Source organism: Rhinolophus ferrumequinum, chromosome 12 (genome assembly GCF_004115265.2).
Source record: "Rhinolophus ferrumequinum isolate MPI-CBG mRhiFer1 chromosome 12, mRhiFer1_v1.p, whole genome shotgun sequence".
NCBI classification, from domain to species: Eukaryota; Metazoa; Chordata; class Mammalia; order Chiroptera; family Rhinolophidae; genus Rhinolophus; species Rhinolophus ferrumequinum.
Window position 1 is genome coordinate 14,652,363 of NC_046295.1, and position 19,966 is coordinate 14,672,328.

Sequence of the window (19,966 nt, forward strand, 5' to 3'; positions counted from 1 at the left end):
GCTGCAGAGCAAGCTGTGAGGAATGGAGTGAAGGCAGGAGGTGCTGGTGCTGGGAGGAAAAGTTCTGGGAAGGGATGTGATCACAGGGCTAGAAGTTGGCCAGGGCATTTGAACTTGATTCAGTATACAATAAGGCCTACTCAAGGGCTTTCCGAGGGGACGTGTGTGATAAGATTAATGTTCAGAAAGATCTTTCCAGTGGCCTTGTGAAGTGGGGAGGCAAGGAGACCGGATAGATGGACACAGATTGCTAAGATGACGGTCAAGGAAGCCAGAATGGTGTTTTAGGTGCAGACATCTTTGATGACAGCGTTATGTAAGCTTAAATTGCACAAGAAAGCCAGGGCTTTGGTGGGCCCTGAATCAGAACTTAGGAGAAGTCCTTCTAGATCTGGTCTCAGCATTCTTAAATGTGTGGCTCTAGAAAAGCCAGGTACCCTCTCTTGAGTTTATGCCCTCAGCGGCAACGCAAGGAAGGTAGTTTAAATGACTTCCAGGCTATTTTCTGCAAATTAATCGCCTGATCCCTGGTTATCATTTTTCATATGAGAATTAGTCTGTGTCCCCCTGTCCCCTTGTTGTTACATTTAGGCAACCTTAATATAATCATAGTATTTTAAAAGAACATAATTTAGGACTTAATTTTACGAAGGCTAGGTTGAAGAAACTTTGAAGATATCTTAGAATATTTTTGTTTCCTCTACACTCACCTCCCTTGGATTCTCCCTGTGAAGTATTTCATGAATCTACCCTCTCCACCCCACCCCGCCTTTTTTTTTTTCCAATTCCACATCCAGCTCCTCAGTCATTAGTTCATTACTTCATTACCCTATGTTGTGTGGCCCTTTACTCTGACACTAACCTATCTTTCGGCGCTTGCCTGTTTTTCCTTCTCCCCCATGCTCCAGTCAAAAATGTTCCCTGCCTTCAACCTACTTCCTTTGGCATAAGTCACATATCTTATAATAATTAGTTTACTTGGCTGTCTCCTCTATGGAGCTGCGAAGGTGACTTATTAATTCTTGTATCTGCAAAGATCAGCACAGTACCTGGAACATACGATGAATCCCATCAATGTGTGAATGCAGGGAAGATTTCAGCTTATACCAGTTCTCCCCTCTTTCTAGAGTTCTCCCCTCATCTCTCCTTCTCAGCTCAGGTCCAGGCAACTTCTCTGCTGGCTACAAATACAACCTTCTCCTGCATGCTTTTGCTGAGTGTCTCAACAGCCTGTCAATTCTCCCTTCTCCGAGTTTCTTATAGCAGTTTTTTACTTCTCTTTTGCATTTATCTCATTCTTGTTTATATTTTAGTTATTGCATAAGGGTCACTTCCATCTATAAGATAGGATTATCTGTGATACACAGGAACTGTACCTTTGCTTCTTCTGAGGCATCGATCGCAATGCTTATAATTAATAGGTGCTCAAGTAACGTATTCATGGGTAGAATAAGGAATTAAACTTCCTGCAACAAAGCCACTGTAAGCATCAGGTTGTCTGTTTTGTGCCAGACAAACCTGATTTTTGTAGAAATGAAAAACATCAGCTGCCCTCTTCCATTGTGCTCTGGTTTTGATAACCTGGGAACAATTGAAAATAGACTATCTCAAGGAAAAAAATGAGAGGCCCCAATATCTGCATTTTAAATGCTGGAAGGGATTTACCTGTGGGATCTACATACAACAATTTGCATCTTGGTTTATGTGAAGGATAGAAAGCATCTGAGTGAGGCTGCTGATGCAGCGGGGATGAAGCCGCAGCAAAGGACTCAGGGGCCGGGGCGCAGGGCCAGGATGAAGAAATTAATAATCCACTTATTATTCAGAACTGGGAATGGCTGCAGGCTATCGGCAAGAGGTTCGGCAATTATCTGATTAACTGCTAATGTTACACCCAGAAACCTCTTCAAGACTGTACTTTTTTTTGTTGTTGTTAAGTGACATGGAATGGCAAAGACGCTGCTGTTTTGTGCAAAAAGCTGAGAGCCGCAGGTAGGTGGGCCATACCGAGACCCTGGTGGGCCATCACTCTTTCAAAGTTGGAAGCAAACGACCCTTTTTGCTGCTGTTATAACTCTTCCTGGCAATATCAGCTTCTCTATAGCACCATAACTCAAATTTAATATGAGAGTTGAAGTTGTTTTCCTTTTCATTTTGAGCTCTTGCTTAGAACAGGAGAGCCAGGTATCTATCTTGCAGGGGGATCTTAGAAAATAGCCTTGCGTTTCCCTCCTGGTGACACCCAAGCCATACCAGGGCAGGAAGGTATCCCTCCTTGCTTGGAATGTAAGTTCAAAGCTCACCAGCCTCTGCTGTCTGCTCTAGTTACTCTCAATAAATTGCCCTCATTTTAAAGCCAAACGCCACCATTGTGACATATAAGTCCTCTATTCATCCCCTTTCTTCCCCCGGCCCTCATGCCTATCTTCCTTTAGGACACTTATCTCTTGAAGTAGTCACCAAAAGACTTGGAAAGCCAGGGCTGCCTTGAGAAAATTTGATTAAGGTTCATCCGGATGAGGCAGTGTGGGCTGATAGTCAACTACCTTTTCCAACATTGAAAACAAGCAAACAAATAAACAAATAAAACCTCAGTTCAGTTCTCAGTTGTGTAAAAATAAATGTGAAAGTGCTGATTTCTCACTGGCAGCCATCACCAGAATCATAATCACAATGGACCCCCCCTTCGTTTGTGTTCCCGATGATTCAGGAATCTGTAGGCTGTCCCTGTAATAAGGTTGAAAAGCAATTTCCTGTGTCTACTGATAATATCCTGAGTATTCTCAGTCCGTGAGTCCCGCTCGACTCTTCAATCCCCAGCTTCAATTCCTCCCACGCTCCCCTTGAATCTGTAGGGGGGAAGTGACTTCTCCAATGCAAACATTTGATGTAATTTTCAGCGGGATAAGCATTAAAGCCTGTAACGGACACAGTTAACCAAGAGAATGTTCACATAAAAACCTTTCACTTTGTCAGAGTTCATCAAACAGAGGTGCTTTGAAAGCAAAGACGTTTTTTGTTTTTGCAGCTGAAAAGGCCTTTAAGTTAGAAAATCAAATCCTGTATAGAAGTATTACAGTAGCTTTATTTCCAAAGTTGGTTAATGGAAAGTCTTTTATGTGGATATCAATTATACCATGGTTAAAAGTCAATTATATAGTAATTGGAGGATAAAATAATGGATTTACCTTAGGTAAATTCAAAGTCGTGTTTGAAATGTAGCTCTTCATTATTGTATCCTTGATGTATGAAATTAATTTTATCTAGGTAATGGTGTTCATTAAATGTAAAGGTTTAGTGATAAATGCCTTATACAAATATGAAAACCACCGTGTGAAAACAAGAGGGGGTTGAATTTTTAACTGATTCTACTTTCTCTCTTTTTTTTTTTATTCAATTTCGGACTTCGGCCACTAACCTGCTCCTTCTCATCAATTGGCTAAAATGAGTGTGATTGTGAAGTTCTGAATTTATATTTTCATGTCAAAGATACATTGAGGGTAAAATATTGGTTCCCACTCTGTCATTACTCAAGCTTTGTTTCAGTCTTGGTGAGTCTTCAGGAAGAAAATAAGAAGAAGCCAGTGTAGCTGAGAACTCATGTTTCCTATGCACATGATTTCTGCAGTCTTGCCCTGACACTCGCTGCCCTTCTCTGTGTAAACATAATGTCTTGTTACAGAGCCAGTAATGATCCTGTCAGAACAGTAGGCTCCATAAGGGCTATTCTTACAACACTTCAGAGGGAAGAGAGTCTCCCAAATAGCAGATATTTCCAGGAAATCAGGAATTGATACTAAGTACTCTCTCCAGTGTTTTGCTGACTGACTGACAGCCAAGCACATCTTCCTCTGAGACGTAATCAACTTGTGTTCCATCCCTAGTACCTCCTTTCTGTTAACCCCTGAAACCTGGAACCTAGAATTTATTAAAGCTGTCCATTCATTATACTTAAAGTTAAAATCAACTTCCAGGTTTGGAGTTATAATCCCAAATACTGTTTGGGAACATGTTTAATTATTGATTCATTAAACAGAAAGGTCTACCTAATATGTTTCAGACACTGCTACTTTTGGAAAAATAATGAAATTAACTTTTTTATGTAGAAGATTAAAATGTAAATATTAGAAATCTTCTCTATCATATGTATCTGATACCATTTTTTAATCTTAAAAGAGATAAAAAGAGAAAAACACACACCAGACATGTTGTATATTAACTGGATGATCAATTTATAACTTTTTTATTTTAAATAAATTTTATTGGGGAACAGTGTGTTTCTCCAGGGCCCATCAGCTCCAAGTCATTGTCCTTTAATCCAGTTGTGGAGGGCGCAGCTCAGCTCCAAGTCCAGCTGCTGTTTTCAGTCTTTAGTTGCAGGGGGTGCAACCCACCATCCCATGAGGGAATTGAACCGGCGACCTTGTTGAGACCTCACGCTCTAACCAACTCAGCCATATGGCCACCCATCAATTTATAACTTCTGAGATGCAATTCTAGTTACATCACATATTGCAGCCAGTGTCATATTAGAGCTCTTTTTGTCTGGTTCCCCTTCTGGGTTGGAAGTGCCTTGATTCATGTCAGAGATCTTGTTAATTGTTGTTACAATAAGGAAGTCTTTTGCACAAGGTAGGAAGAATATGATGCTTATTGAGTTGAGTGGTAAAGATTTTACAGACCTGCCAGTGGGCTTTAATTCCTTTCAAGATGTTCTTTTGTGAGCCTATGTGCCAAGCCTCTGCCCAATGCAACTGTTACAGAAAAAGAGACAGTAGGAAAGGCTCTGTGCACGGAGACCATGAACTGGGGTCAGTGGGACAGGACTCATGACATGGAATGGTTAAAGACACGTACTGGTCTACCTGTGAGTGAATAGAGAAGAAGTGAGTGATACCCCCTAGTGTTGCCCCGATTTGAAATATCATGGATTCTGAGAAGTGTTCTTTGATTGCTTTGCATCTGACAATTACTCTGATGTTGAATTAGTTTACCAGTTATAAAAACAAAACTTTATTTTGCAGTGAAAATTTATAATTTGTAAACATGTTAATAATATAAAACTTCAGTTTATCAAGACAAGGATTTTCAGAATGGAAAACTTGCAGACTTTGAGACTAAGATTAAGAAATACTGGAGTGTAGAAAGGGTTTACTGGGCTGTGTTCTCACCCAGTTCTGCTATTGACTGGCTTCAGGATGGATTGGCCCGATCCCTAACACCTCCGCAGTTCCTCCATCTGTAAAGTGAATATCCCAGATCAGAAACAAGTCAATCTGTTCTAAATGGATTGGCTTTTCTCGTCTGTGTTTTCCAATTGATGATTTATCGAGGCAAGCTGAAGCCAATATAGAAAATCATTTATCTATTCTCCACAACACACCGCCAAATACTCAATAAAGGCTAATACTCCACACAGGGATAGTGGGGTACCTAAGCTGAGTATTTGAGGACAGCTAAATGCCAAAAGTGTTTTATGTGCCCCTGGTAATAATTTGAACCTATCTTTCCCTCTGCTATTCTACCAAACAGAATCAGTATGACGTTCAGGGTATCTCTGCATGTTTGTATAAGTTTTCATATTTAAAGAGGGGTGAGGAACTCTTTAATGCTTAAAATGTAGCAAAATAACCATATGAGGTGCCCCCAGTTATGTTACATAGACTTAAAAAAAAATAGTTGCTTTGTAATCATAGAAGCCATATTTGGTACGAAACAATATACTTATTTTCCTTGTCAGGAAATCTCTCCAGTTTTTCAAAATGATATGCATTTGGCTAAAATGTTGTTGATTGAAAATCTGGAATTTGCTGTTTTGATTTTTGTGAGCCAACATTTCAGTAATTGATGATCCATTAAATAATTGTTTCATTCAATAAAAATTGGATACATACTTGAAATTTAAACGCCCAGTGCAATTTATGAAATTGAGTATTGAGTTAAAGATCAACTGCTCAAACTCAGAATAATTGCAACAATAAGCATAATGTACTTGAATAATAAGAATGCCCAGCTACTATAGAAAATATAGTTGCACATTTGGTCCTTTGGTCGGAGACTTGGATATCACAAAGCATCTTTAATATTCATTCACTCATTCAGCAAATAATGCCTGAGAGCTCATTGTTGTGTCAAGTACTTTTCTAGGTGCTGAAGACAGAGCAGTGAAAAACAAACAAACAAACAAATGAACAAACCAGTTAAACTCATAGAGCTCGTAGAGAGACGAGAGACGAGAAGGACATGAGACATTTAAAATATGCCAAATGGTGATAAGTGCAATGATTCGAAATAAGTCAACATAACAAGGGATCATTAATGTATAGGGCAATTAGGGATGGTCTCATGGATGTGATGACATTAGTCAGATGAAGGAAGTGAGGGGATATATAGATGCCTGGGTGACAAGTTTCAGACAAAGGAACAGCAAATATAAAAACCCTGAGATAGGGCCATGAGAATGTTCTCTTCTGACTACCGTATTTCCCCAAAAATAAGACCTAGCCAGACAATCAGATCTAATGTGTCTTTTGAAGAAAAAATTAATATAAGACCCAGTCTTATTTTACTATAATGTAAGACCCGGTCTTATATTGTATATTATATTATGTAAGACTGGGTCTTAATATAATATAATATAATATAATATAATATAATATAATATAATATAGTATAAAATATAATATAATATAACAAAATTGGGTCTTATATTAATTTTTGCTCCAAAAGACGCATTGGAGCTGATTGTCAGCTAGATCTTATTTTCAGAGAAACAGGGTACTTGTGGTTTCTTAGTGAAATAGGAAGAAGCAATATCACCAGGAGGTGAGTTGGGAAGAAAGTGTTAGAGATTTCAGAATAGAGGAGTAGATACGAAGTGATCGTCTAAGATCTTGGGATAAATAATGCAGCATTTCTTGACCTCAGGAAGGGCTTTCTTGAGATAAGTCGTCATAAACGTTGAGAACAGTGGGCATGCTCATGTTTTTCTTCAGGTGTGATCATCTGTGCAGGTGCAGAGTTGGATTTATCTAGGGGTAGGGTTTTGACAGGCTAATAGGCTTGAGGAGGAGACAAGGGAGTTGCAGGTGTTAGAGGGCCGTGAAATAGAGGTTAGAATAAGAGATTTTTCATTTTGGCGGTTTGATCATCCACAACACTGCTGTTGATGCCCATCCTTCCCCCTCCATCTGTGAAGTTGCTCAGTTTATAAACCTATGAATAACTGACTCCTTGTCTTGGCTTAGGTATTCTGGAAGCATAGCCCAAGACAGGCTTCCTTGCAAATGATTTATTAAGGAAGGACTCACCGGGGAACGTGAGGGAAGGAAGTTGGGGAAATAGGACAGATAGGAGAATGTACCCAGCAAGAATGAAATGTCAGGCAAAGTTCCCTCAGAATCTCTCTCAAGGAAGACTGGAATCTCTCTCAAGACTGCAATTTAAGTCTCAGGGTTGCCTTGATCCTAGGAAGGGAGCTGGAGCTTTCATGCTCCTGAACTCATCAATCATTGGTTACTGACTTTCCCAGAGGCATGTACATTCCCAGGCTCTGAGCTTTATTTGTCTGTGAGTCAAATGGGCTCCAATAACTAGAGAGCAATTCCCCCCCAAAATCACAGATACTGGCTATTGGAGGCAGAAACACACCAAACAGGAGTCAGGAAGTGCACACACAAAACTGTTAAACAGGATCCAAGGGGATCGGAGAGGAACACCTGTTCTAGTCTTCCCTATCTTTCATCCACAGTATCAAAATTATCAGCAAAAACTATCCATTCTCACTCTAAATATATGTTCATCCTCAATTCAGCAGAAAGATATTCGCAGAATATAAATCATATTGTGTCATTCCTTGACTTAGAATACAACCCAAATTCCTCATAGAGCTTTTCAAGTTTTGTCCCTGTCTCCTCAACCTAAGTTGTCTCACTCATCCTGAAGTAGGAATATTTTTCTGTGAGTCCCCAAATGATGTAGAGGACTTTTGAGTGAGCGCTGGGATCGTGTCTCGTGACACTGAAGAATGGAAACACGGACCCAGGAGAGGCAAAGAGTTTTAAAAAGAGGAGAGTTAATTCAAAGCAAAGGGTCAGAGCTCCCGAGCGGGAGGGGGTCCCGAATAGGGGTGCCCTGTGACTGAGGCTAAAGCTCTTACTTTTATACCTTCCCTTGCCTGTTTGGGGAAGCGGAGCTCCCACCTTTTAATGAAATTCGTCTACCAGGTTTGTTCTGCTTGCCCATCCTGAAGGAATTAGCAAAACAACCCACTCTTATCTATCAGATCTGCTTCGTTTGTCAGGCCAAAATGAATTTTATGATTAACCTCAAGGCGTTAACGTATTTTGTCCTGGAGCGAAGGAGTGATTTCAAAACCTGGACTTTTAGGATATGGCTGTCTTTGTTTATTCCACCAGGGACCTCCCTGTCAACCTAGCAACACACTAACTAACCTGTCTCAATCCTCGCAGAGTTTTAGTTTAAGTTCTTTGAATATGCCAAGCTACTTCCTCTGGTCTTCTCTGCCTGGATAACTTTCCACATCCCCTCTTGCACAAGCGCACCCCAACTGCCACTATTTCAATGGGGGCTTTCTTTGCACTGTGTAAAATCAGTTCCCACCACCATTACTGTCACCACCTGTCCTCGTTATTTCTGGGACATGGTCTGTTTCCCTTATAGAATTTTCATATATGATGATTTTTATTTATTCGTGTGTTACCTCTACTGCAATGTACGAGATCTCACAATTAAATTCATGAACTTGTAGCAACGATGTTGCTAACTATTTTTGATATCAGAGGGATTATTCATTATGAATTTGTACCAACTGACAAACAGTTAATCAAGTTTACTATTTGGAAGTGCTGAAAGGGCTGCATGAAAAAGTTAGACGACCTGAACTTTTCACCAACAATTCATGACTCTTGTATCACGACAATGCACCAGCTCACACGGCACTGTCTGTGAGGGAGTTTTTAGCCAGTCAACAAATAACTGTATTGGAATACCCTCCCTACTCACCTGATCTGGCCCCCAATGAATTCTTTCTTTATACAAAGATAAAAGAAAGATTGAAAGGAAGACATTTTGATAACATTCAGGACATCAAGGGTAGTACTATAACAGTTCTGATGGCCATTCCAGAAAAAGAGTTCCAAAATGGCTTTGAAGGGTGGACTAAGCACTGGTGTTTGTGCGTAGCTTCCCAAGGGGAGTACTTCGAAGGTGACCGTAGTGATATTCAGCAATGAATACGGTATGTTGCACTTTTTCTAAGATGAGTTCGTGAACTTAATTGTCAGACCTTGTAAGCCTCACGAAGACAGTGATGTTGCATCACCATGTTTAATACAGTGCCAGACACACAGCTGACACTTAGTACGTAATTCTTGGACTGGTGAATTGGTGTCTGGGTGGCTTGGCTAATGGCCGTTGTTTCCTTGTTCTCAGCATAGTTAAATAGGAAGATTTACCTCATGTTAGATATTCCTAATATACATTCTGCTTTCTTGGGATCGACTGAGCTTGAATTTAAATCCTGATTACTCTACAGTTTCAAAACACTAAACCTACCATTGCTGTGATCATTGCATAACTCGCCATAAAGTGAAAAGACTCTAGATATTTGAGGATTTTGATATATTTTATTATTGTGTTAAGTACATCACCATTACTCAATGGATAGGATTTGTTACAAGAACTAATGACCTGTGCCTTCGAATGTTAATAATTTTTATGGTATATTTATTTGTTGCTATACAAGTGATCTAAGCACTGGGAATTTTAAAGTATAAACCACTACTGTTCTATTTAAGCTCATAAATAAATGCTTAAAGAAAATTTTTTGGAGACCAAGTTACAACTCATGTAAATTCATTTAGATGGACTCTGATAGATGATAGCCTAAAAATGGAAATAACCAGAGTTTTAAAATACAAGTTAAAATAATTAGATATGTCATATGTATTTAAAACAAAACAAAATAACACAACGCAACACAAAACAAAACAAAACAAAAACAAAACAAAAAACCACTTCAAGCCTTGCATGGACCTTCCAAATCTCATCTCTAGTGATGAATTTATTCTCTTACATAAAATATATGTTTATCAGTGACTAAACTATAGATCGTTCTTAAAGCATGATTTTATTTTAAATATCTAGAGGGAAGCATTGATCCTACATTTTCATTTTATACTCATGAAGCTGATTGATTTCTGAATTACTTTGCTGCGATGATCCAATTTAGGATTTAAAATCCCACAAAGACAAGATTTTCAGGTTATGAGGAAATTTTAATGCTTAGTGCCCAAGTCACTTTTTGTTATTAAGCCAGACACTTGGGGAGACCGTCAGCTCTTTTCACTGCTGGAAAACCAGCCGTGCATTACATCTGCACTCAATCTAACTGCGGTCTGACCTCGGATGAAATTTCAAGAATCCTGGCTTTTGATATGGAAGCAATATGTTTGTTTATGACTCTGCGAGCAAGGCAGAGGCCCAGAGGGCCTGTTCTTTCTTATTTTGAACCGTTCAAGGCTTCAGCAGCATTAACATCTATGAGAAGCTGACAGCAAAGAAAAAAAGCCCCAAGTTCCACTGAGCAAGCAGTTTGTTTTTTGCAACTTTATGGAGGTGTAATTTACATACTATAAAATTCACTCATATTAGGTGTCTGCTTCAATGAGTTGTAGTAAATTTAGAGTTGTACAATATTTTTGTCACTCTGATAAGATCCCTCATGCCCATTTAAAGTTAGACCCCATCCTACCCCCAGCCCAGGTGACGACTAATGTACTTTATATCTTTATAGGTTTGGCTTTTCTGAACATTTAATATAAATGGAATCATGTACGATGTCATCTTTTGTGTTTGGCTGCCTTCACTTTGCATGTGTGTGACGTTCATTTGTGTTGTAGCGTGTATCAGTGCTTTGTTGTTGTTGTTGAATAGCATTCCATTATACGGGCATACTACATTTTGATTATTCATCCACCACTTGATGAACATTTGGGTTATCTCCAATTTTGGGCTATCGTGAATAATGTTCCTCTGAACATTCACAGGATACTTTTCATGTGAATATGTCTTCATTTCCCTAGGTGTAGAATGGCTGGGTCTTATGGTACGTTGAACTGTGTAGAAACTAAACACGTTTTGTGTGCATGGCGTGGTGAGCCATAGAGTTTACAAAGCTAAATAATGCAAAGCAACAATTTTTTCTTCAAGAAGCTTGCAATTCATAAAAAGGTAAAACAAATTTACAAATCATTAGAATCACTAGACTTTGAGGAAGAGTGTGAACACCATAGAAAGGGCATAAGAGTTTCTTTAAAAGGAGCTCTCCTCAGCTTATGAGCATAGAGGGCATGTGTTCTGAGGAGTGCTTTGAGATATATCTTTGGGAATGGTTTAAAGATTTTAGGTTGTTGAGAAAATAATCAAAGAAGAAAGAAAACTATAGAAAGGGCTGAACAAACTGCAAGCAGTATAGTGTGGCAGGATATTCCAATGGAACTTTCTGGTCTTTTTCGGTTGAGATTCAAAGGCCTTAATTGTTACAATAGACGCCAAGTGTCCAATATTCTAAATCAGATCGCCATGAAACTACCCAAACGTGCTAAAAAATTATGAAAGCTATTCTGCCAGCAGCCAGCTCTCAAAGAGTAGGATCTGAGACTTGGAAGAGCAATGAAATGGTTGGATGAGAAGGCCTGTTCTTGACTGTAATTGTTTTTGAGCTTTCCATTTCTCTCATCCACTCTAGCAGCGAGAAAAGGGGGAAGGATCCTTTTTCAGATCCAGGTAAGTTAGAGGCAATTCAAGGGGGCCATTTGAGTGCTTTGATGTGTATCTCCTGGGATTTCAGCTTTAGGGAGCAAAGCAAAAAATGAAGAGGGTTGCCCTAGGTGCAAACTGGTCTTCTGCTGCCTGTGAGTGAATAATAGGATGAGATTTTCATGGGCTAAATGAGTAGGTGAGTTGGCCTGGGGCTATTGTCCAAAGGACCTTGCCCAAGAGGACAGTCTGATAGAGCAAAGGACTGTATAAATACCTTGGATGGGATGAACTGCTGGAATCCCAGACATGAGCGTTGGTGTCTTAAGAAGCCAGCAAGAGAAGGGGCCTTGCTCATGCCATGGGTTTTCCCCTGTCGAGCCCCTGCAAGAGGAAGAACCATACTTGTGCCTCTGTCACCTCCAAAAGGAGCCTGGCCAGCACTACCCATATAGGACTGAGTTGAATTCTCTTCCATGAAGCTCTCACCTACTCAGCCCAATCCCAGGGGAGTCAGGCCATGACTAGTTAGTGGTGGGAGATGGTGGAATTAAAAGAGAAAAGAGAAGATGTTCACACTGTCCTTCCCTCACTGCTTCTGATCCTGAAGCCCTCATGGCGTGGAGAGAAGAGAAGCTTTAGATTGAACAAATGGCTGGATGGAAATTTTGATTACCACTGTGGATGACACTTTGAATATTAAACTAAAACTGTTCTTGAGATCAAAGGAACTAGAGAGCTGTTTATTATCCACAGATGACTCAGTGAGCTCTGAGACCTGCCTGAGATGTTACACAGAACTGTTGGCAGCACCTTCAATGGTGGGGGGATGGGATAGAAGGGGTGTCCTCTGCTTGTACCCTATGTCCCTACCACTTCTGGCTCCTTCAATAAAATGATTTCGGGTTTATGTAGAGTTTCAGTGGGAGTTGAGCTCACAAAGGTAAATTGGGACCAAACTTAGAAAGACCTTACAGGCCACTTGGAGGAGTTTGCGTGGGCAGAGAGCAGATAGATAACGATAGTGACACGTTAAAAAGATTCATCTGGAAGTCATGTGTAGTATTCTTTAATAAAATAGAATTCAAAGTCCAAAAAGTTCTGAAGATTATATCCTAGTCAGAAACATACAATGATAGTAGGGTGGTGGTAATAAAAAAAAGTTGACTTCTTATAAAAGACATATTGACAAGAAAACTTTGCCTTTCAAAGTGAGCAGAAGGTTGCACAACCATTTTTTCCGCTTATTGTAGTTAAGATCTTAGTTCCCTAGCTGGTCCCCTGGTAGCCTGCAAGAGTTAATGTTCCATCCTAAGCACCTCAGCACAAGGGACTTCTTAAAATGGGTGCCAAGTAGGAGAGAATTTAGTCCATTTATTCACTGAGCTCCCACAGGGTTGGGAGTAACTCGTAACTAAGAGAAAAAAAATCCAAGGACAGGAGAGAGATCAGTATTGGACATATATCACCTCACTGTCAAAATTTCAAACCAAACAGCATGTTTCTGCACATCCTTACTCCCCTGAAGACCGACAGGAAATGAGAAAGTTCAGACTGTAAATGTCAGTGAACTGCTAGATTATAGAGTTAGTAGAAAAATATGTTTGCAACCCTAATGCAGTTAAGCAGAGCTTCAGGGAGAAGCGAGGATTTTCTAATAGACGTTTTGATTTGCAATCAGTGTGCTCAGGCTATTATTAGAAGAAAAGGCTTGAAGTACTGTGGGCTGGGGTGGGGTGGGGGGGATAGTCCAGGTTCCCATTTAAACAAAGTTTTCACTTTCATTTTTTTAAGGAACATTCAGGCCTCTGTAACCATTCCACTTTTTAGGAGGGACATTTGGATACTCTGAATGACTAGGCTTACATGATTTTTATGTCTCTGCCTTCCAGGATCCTTTAATTTCACAAATCAACACATCTTGGACCGAGCTGTCTTTCTCCTCAGTTTCTTCATTTGAAAAATTAAGTCCTTGTAGTTCTAATATAAGGCCATCAACAGCAGTAGCTACCATTTATTGAGCACGTGATAAAACTTGGCATACACTATTTCATTTAGTTCTTGTAGAATCTAGAAAGAAAGGTGCTTTATAGGTGAGGAAACAGATCCTGGGAGAGATTCTGAGACTTGCCTGAAAGCGCGCAAGTTAAACAAATGAAGGAGCAAGATTAAAGCCAGGTCTATCTTACTCAAAAGTCTGCCCTATCTACAGTGAGACTGTCAGAAACAAAACCAGGAGGACCTCGGGGACCCAGAGGTGATATCCACTGCTGGAGTGAGTCATCACCACACTGACCTAATGCCCAAAGGCTTTATGTGGTGGAGAAGGAAACTCCTATTTGTCTAAGCACATTTTATAGGCCTTTTCATGTAACAGTCTATATGTCACTTATTTGCATCCTATCTCTAAGTGTCTCCAAGAATACATAGTAGCATATCAATGTTCTTCCCTTTTCTTTTTTTAAAATGCTTATCTTTAATTCTTAAGTAACTTCCATGTCCTGAAGTTTGTGCTGTTTGTGCTTTTGTTTCAGGGATGTTTAACTCATACATATTGAGGTTAAAGTTCCCCTGTGTTTTCTTTTCTCATTTACAATTTTTTTTCTTCCTCTTTTACTCCTAGTCCTTTATTTCTGTTTCTTGCAGTTTTTGTCAATTTCTTGATTGCCTCCTATGCTGTATTTGCAAAGTCCTTTTCTTTGCCCTTCATCTACATTAATGTCACAAGGTTTGGACAGGTTACCTTAACATCTTTAACCAAAGTTGTCCTGTGAATAAAATAAGAATATTTGCTTCATAGTGTTGATGAGACTAATAAAACACATAATATGTGTAATGTTTCTACTGTGTTTTATAGCAAGTTTTCCTCTTTTTTCTTTCTATGCCTTCTTTTCCTTATCCTTATTTTACAGTCTTCTACTCATATTTTAAGTTCTGCAGATCCTCTTTTCTCAAATGATAACTGATCCTGACCACGGTCTAAAATAAATCTATATTTTGCCTTGCTATTCTGAACCTGACCTGTCTGTTTCTTCTATTGCTCTTTTTATAGTTTTTAAAGTTAAACTAGTATTTGTTGATTTTTAAAATATGTGACAGGACTAGAGATACAATAGTAAACAAAACAGGCAAAACAATCCTTGCCCTTTTGAATCTTACATTTTCTCGGGGTTTGGGGAGGGAAGATGGACAGATTTTTAAGAAGAGTTACAAAGTGTCGAATGGAGGTTCTGGGCTGGTGACCATATTGAGATGTTAGATGGTGGTGCCCCTTGAACGGAGCACGGAAGCTCCATGCCGTATACCACCCCATAGCTTGCCCTATGCATCTCTTCCATTGGCTGTGCCTGAGGTACATTCACATTCAAAAAAAAAAAAAAAAAAAAAAAGCCAAACAAAAAAACAACAACAAAGCATCTAGACACAGAACTTACACCCTTCAAAAATTAACACAAAATGGAGATCATAGTACTATACGTAAAGTGCAAAACTATAAAACTCCTAGAAGGTAACAGTGGAGAATACCGAGATAAATTTTGGTTTGTTGATGACTTTTTATATAGAACACCAAAGGCATGATCCATGAAAGAAATATTAAGTTGGAGTTCATTATAATTAAAAACTTCTGCTCTGTGAAAGGAAATGAGCAGACAAGCCACAGACTGGGAGGAAATATTTGAAAAAGTCATTTCTGATAAATGACTGTTAACCAAAATATACAAAGAGCCCTTAAAACTCAACAATAAGAAAATAAACAGTCCAATTAAAAATGGGCAAAACGTATGAAGAGACACCTCAACAAAGAAGATACACAGAAGATAAACCATAGGAAGAGCTGCTCAGCATCACATGCCTCAGGGAATTGCAAATTAAAACAATGAGCTGTCACTACACACTTATTAGAATGGCAAAAATCCAGAACACTGACAATACCAAATGCTGGTGAACATGTGCAGCAGCAGGAAATCTCATTCATCGCTGGTGGTAATATAAAATGGTATCGCCATCTTAGAAGATAGTCTGGCAGTTACTTACAAACCTAAACATATTCTTATTATATGATCCAGCAATCACACTCCCTGGTCCTTACAAAATGAGTTGAAAACCTATGTGTACACAGGAACCTGCACACAGATGGTTCTAGAAGTTTTATTCATAATTGCCTAAACTTGGAATCAACCAAGCTGTCCTTCAGTGGGTAAATGAACTGGATACATAGTGTTACATCCATTCAATGTAATACTATTCAGTGTTTAAAAAAAACAAAATGAGCTACCAAGTCACAATGAAATATAGAGGAAACTTAAATGCATGTTGCTTAGTGAAAAAAGCCAACCTGAAGAGGCTACAAATCATATAATTTCAACTCTTAAAATATTCTTGAAAAGGCAAAACTACAGAGTAAAAAGATCAGTGGCCAGGGGTTATGGGGAGGGAGGGATGAAGAGGCCCAGCGCAGATCGATTGTACGGTGGTGAAACTATCCTGCATGATGCTGTAATGTTGGATGCATGTCATTATGCATTTGTCCGACACACAGAAAGTACAATACCAAGAGTGAGTCCTAATATAACCTCTGGGCTGTGGGTGATTATGCTGTGTCAGTGCGGGTTCATTGATTGTAACAAATGTACCACTCTGCTGTGTGATTCTGATGGTGGGGGAGTCTGTGCATCTTGGGGTAGAGTTGGGGAAGTGGACAGGTGGTATATGCTAACTCCCTACTTTCCATTCAAGTTTGCTGTGAAAATTGCTCTAAAAATAAAATCTATTTAAAAGCATAGTATGCAAACTTTCATAGGCTGCATAATTTCACCGATTTTCTGACCTGTTGGCATGAGTGACTATGGAGTGTCCACACCTTACTCTTGTTGCCAATGACAGTGATGGCCAAAATATTTTCCTTCTTGGCAATAATTACTCCCTCAACTTACTCAGTGAATGATTCTTTAAAATGTACTTAGGTTTCAGAATAACTCTGTGAGGCAAGTAGGACATCTGATACTTTCTCTGTCTGATAAAAGCGAAAACTGATTTGCAGAGACCTTAAGTGACTTTTTTCATGTCACATAGATTGTTAGGGGCAGAGGCAAATAAAACCTCTGATCCTCTTATCCCAGTCCTGGGCTCTTTCTCTAAAAGTATGCAGTAAGAAAACATGCAGTAAATTAATCTATTCCCTACATTTCTACAACATGTGGAGTAATGTATAAACAGTGCTTTTATTGCACACCAGAGTAGGAATGTTTGACAACTATATCCAGAAGGACTGGTTGATAGTAGTACCAGAGGATATTATAACCCTTGTGATTTTATACAAAAGTGACTCTTATATCAGTTCCAATATGCTTATTACACTCCTTGGAAAATTACTAGCATTTCCTGTTTCTGAAGGGCAGAAATTCTTGAGCACTGGACACAGAAAGCTCAGCAGGGATATGTAAGTAAAGAGAGGACATTCCCCTATTACTCTCCATAATAACACAGATAACACTTTAAAAAGTGAACTATGAGCAATTGCTGACAAAGGAAGAGTATTTTATGCAGCCAGCAAATGAAGAACTATTAGGAAGTGATATTTTATGCCCAACTCTTAAAACAATGATACAACAGGATACGAATTGGATCAAACTAGAAATAATTCCCTTAGCAATATCTACTAAAGATTTTAATTTTTTTCAGGGTGGCAGAATTGAGAGTTACAGCAGAATGAATAGCCATTCTTCCTTCATAAGAGGATAATATTTGTGCACACAGTCACCTGGTTAAAGACTCAATTTTCTAACCTTCTTGGAAGCTTTATGTGACCATGTGACTAAAGTCTGGGCAACCAGTTATTACAGGAAGTGATATGTGTAAGTTTCCTGTTGTCCTTGAAAAGGAAGGGGCTTGACTTCCCCTTCCCAGACTAGAATACATATGTGATAATGGGAGTTGGAGCAGCCATGTTGGACCACAAGATGGAGCCAGGTGTTGAGGATGGCAGTGCAAGAAGATAGAAGTCTACCTACCTATATTTTATGTGAGAGAGAAATAAGCTTTCTTCTTTAAGTCAGTATCATTTTTGATCTCTCTATTATAGCAGCTGAAAGAGATCCTAATTAATACAGAAGTTAATGTAAAAACTATATTAAATTCAATTTGTAATTTGTTACACATGACTATTCTAAAACTAACAATGGTAGCCGTGCATATTGTTTTCCATCCAAAGTAGTATTTCATGCATTCTCATTCTTTAGGGTGTCCTTATAAATGTTAGAGTTAAGAGGACCTTCTCTGTGCCATTATAGATCATTACTTGGATTGAGTTGACCTCCAAATGAGAAAGAGAACAAGAGCAAGTGAGAGAGCATGCTGAAAGGATAATAGTAGTGAAAAGAACCTGGTGCTTCAAGTGGGCACATCAGCTTCTAGTGCTCCATAAAGCTTGTGGGGTTACCAAGGACTATTTTATCTAAATGATCCAAATACAACACTTTCATGAATTTCCTCATTTAATTAATCCTTGCTGTGTTATTCACATAGGTTCAATTTAAATAACGTTTCTAAAATTTTAATTCCCATCTTTAAAATGAAGATAATACCTTTCACATTTCCCTCAAGCACTGCTTGGTCTATATTTGGTGTCTAATAATGTTAGTGTCTTATCATGAACATATAAAAACTCAGCATCCAATGGTAATAAAAAAAAATTAGAAAACCAAAAAACCAAAAAACATGAAAAGGTAGCAAAAAAAATTTTTTTATTATTATTATTAAAAACAGAGTCAGTTTACAGAAGAAAAATGGCAAGGAGAAGGAAAGAAATGTTGGCTGCACAAATGCAATCACTTTTATACTGTGGTTCTAGAAACATGAGCCCCGCATCCTTACTACAATAGGCTTAATTTAGGCTGCCATTTCCATGAAAGGAAAGTAGGCACGTTGTAGAAAAACTTTTCCATTTAACCTGCATCTATTTTGCCTGTATTAGTTAGAGCTGAAAGGAGTAAGTACTTAAGCTGAGAATCTATTGATTTAAGCAGTACCATTCTCGTATGTTCTTTCTCTTCCTACTGCTTTCTCATTATTCTTGCCTTTTTATTTGCTCTTCAGACCTCTGTTACTTAATGAGTTCACATCTTCATTGAATTCTCCACCAGGATGCTTATTTCCTGATCCAGGAAAGTTCATTAACAAGTACAAATAATAGAGACTCGAGATAGAAATGTCCATAGCAATGAATATACTCCTCGTCACAATTTTTCAGTCTTTCCTTTCCCCTGACTCCTGTAGTTCTTTTTGTGTTTAGGGAAAGTTCAGGAACTAGTTTGGAAAGAAAAAAGGCAGGAAAGAGCTGGAGGGTATTGTGTGAAGGTATAGGGTCCATCTGAATTCAAGAATAGAATTAAAGTTGCAGCTGAAAAATCTTGACATATATAACATCTTTTAAAAGTATGCTTCCTAGACTTTGAGAATTCATGCATTCATCTAATTTTAAAGGAAATTTGAGGACTGGCACATACTCATCAACCTCTTTTACCCCCTTTCTCTGAATGACTACAAGAACTGCAATGACAATGCAGAATAAATATTTATTTTCTTAAGGCTCAGGAATTGCAAGTTAGTTCTAGCAGAGAGGAGAGAATATTAGAGTATTATTTACCGTAATATAATGAATCAAAAAAGTAAGAAAGATGTAATTGTAACTTAGTAAGGGATAGTCCTTTGAGTTGAACAAACTTGTCTATGAAAAACTCCATATGGGGATCTTTTTTTTCTTTTTAATGTTAGCCAGGGAACGGTGAAACATCCTCATTAACTTACAACCAGATTATGGACAAATATTATGGATTGCTGGTGTAAACCACTCCTTCTATTGAGAATTATTTGTGCCTACATGTTTTATTGGAACTTTTTGCTCAATTACCCAGATTTGCATTCTTTCTGAGGCCCCACACTTCTTGGCTTGCTCTTCAACTGCTGGTGCATTTCGCCTTCTCCCTTTTCAGCCTCCTTCACTGTCCTTGGGATGTTAATAATGATATTGAACACCATCATGCTGTAGTCACCATCATGCTGTAGTTCAAGTGATCCATCAGTTTAACCTTACATCTCTCAAGAACCTTTCCTGAGATACAGCCCCACTGAGCTCAGGTTTAAAGTCAGTTTTTACAAATCACTGTGATCAGTTATTTGCTAAGGT